The 2,082-nt window shown below is 38.7% G+C and overlaps 1 long non-coding RNA gene across 1 annotated transcript; it reads left to right on the top strand.

Annotated features, from left to right (window-relative positions):
- Nucleotides 1–513: 513 nt before the first annotated feature.
- Nucleotides 514–1,608, top strand: LOC130592182 (uncharacterized). The gene is made up of 4 exons (XR_008970405.1): nt 514–1,016; nt 1,116–1,208; nt 1,288–1,425; nt 1,519–1,608. It is a non-coding gene; the product is annotated as an uncharacterized LOC130592182 (long non-coding RNA).
- Nucleotides 1,609–2,082: the final 474 nt, after the last annotated feature.

Raw genomic sequence — 2,082 nt, forward strand, 5'->3', positions numbered from 1 at the left:
AGGGAAGCAAGTGAGATCCTCATTCAAACCAAAGAAAATGGTAAGCACAAAAAGTCCATTAGAGCTCATGCATATGGACTTATGTGGCCCTGTACGCATTCAAAGTCGATCAGGTAAGAGGTATGTATTGGTTATAGTAGATGATTATTCAAGATATACTTGGGTTATCTTTCTCCATAGCAAAGATGAAACATTTAATGGATTCTTTTCAACGAACGAGTGGTTTCAAATCAAAACATCTAAGATCTGATCGTAAGGAGTTTAAAAACTCCAAGTTTGATGAATTTCAACAATGAGGGTCTAGATCACAACTTCTTAGTTCCATGAACACCACAACAAAATGGTGTAGTAGATAGGAAGAACCAGATCTTAGAGGATATGGCAAGGGCAATGTTAATTACAAGTAGTCTTCCAAAGAATTATTGGGCTTAAGCAGTAAACACAGCATGCTACATCATCAATATAGTCATGCTAAGACCAATTACATTGAAGGCTCCTTATGAGTGGCTCAAAGGAAGCAAACCAAATATTTCTTACTTTTGAGTTTTTGTATGCAAATAATGCTTTGTACATAATAATGGAAAAGACAACTTAGGAAAGTTTGATGCTAGAAGTGATGAGGCTATATTTTTAGGATATGCCTCAAATAGTAAAGTTTATCGTGTTTACAATAAACGTACAATGTGTGTTGAGGAAAATGTCCATATTATATTCGATGAAACTAACTCCTTGCAGGAACAAAGGCATGATGATGACTTTGAAATTGGATTGACTCGCCTAGAAGAGTCTAATCATTATAACGAGGAACTAACCCCTGCAGGAAAAGAGAAGAAGCTAGTTCCTGATCCAGAGAACCTTGTGTCTGATCCACCCAAGGAACAAGCAAACGAAGGAGCTCAAGAAAATATAGTGGTACCTGAACCTAAAGAAGATCGCATGAATCAACCACCTCAAGAAACTCAAGAAGCAACCAGGATATTTGATCTAAAGCCTTGTGCACTACCGAAAAGTTCAAGGTTTCATAATATTTAATATTTTTCATATTCTTTATTTTGGTTATGCAAATAGAATATTATGTGTTCTAAGTTCTAACTTTGTATCTATACTATTTCAAGGAGCTTAGTGAAGAAAGTCGAAAGCGATCAAGTCTGAAAGTTTCAAGCTATCGAGGAAGCTCCCGTGGGTACCAATACTGTGAAGATGAGATTGTAAGTTATGTGAATATCAGTTATATTATATGGCATTGATTTTGTTAATTATTCTAAATATGTTTATATGTAATGTTAGGCAAATGATCTTCAGAAACAAGGGATCCACGTCGAGCAAGTGCCTCGCCATGAGTTATGGATTAGAGCTCGTTCACTTGTGAAAGATGGAATAGTAACATTTGACAATCCAATCGACCATGAAACTGCTAATGCAATCGTAAAATAGATTTCCTTTTGACATTTTTCTAAAATCTAAAATCTTTGTCCTATATACTCTAACTTGCTTTCGCTTCTTCACTATTATCTTAAGAATGCATTGAAGGCGCAATCGGAAAAAGGTGAAGTTGTCATAGAGGGTGGTCGAGATGATATTTTGGCTAGAGCACTCAAGAAGCCCGAGCATGGTGGACGTGTTAGGGGTGTTGGGTCAGGCATCACAAACACGGAGTACTTTGGATTTTCTGTCCAACACCCAGTCAGATGCGAGCCGAAATAACTAACCGTATGTCAGAGATGAGACATATGAAAGACAACCAACAATTTATGATGACTTTTATGATGTCATGCTTAACCCAAGAGCAGATGAAACAATTTATGGCCGGTGCAAGTCTAATAGGGACTTTTGGTGGCCAAGGTGGTGGGCAGTTTAGTGGACAAGGGCAAAAAGATGGCTTCTTCACTCAATTACTAACTAGAGGTAATGGGCTTTCTCAACCCCAAAACCAAGAGCGAGAGCCTGAGCCCGAGCCCGAGCCCGAGCCCAAGCCCGAGCCCTATGTTGTTAGTTGTCCTGAGGATGCTGTGACTCAACAAGAACCTGCGCTTCATTATCAGCTGCCCAATCCTTCCCCCACGAGTTTTCATTTGCGCAAAA

Source organism: Beta vulgaris, chromosome 1 (genome assembly GCF_026745355.1).
Source record: "Beta vulgaris subsp. vulgaris cultivar EL10 chromosome 1, EL10.2, whole genome shotgun sequence".
NCBI lineage: Eukaryota > Viridiplantae > Streptophyta > Magnoliopsida > Caryophyllales > Amaranthaceae > Beta > Beta vulgaris.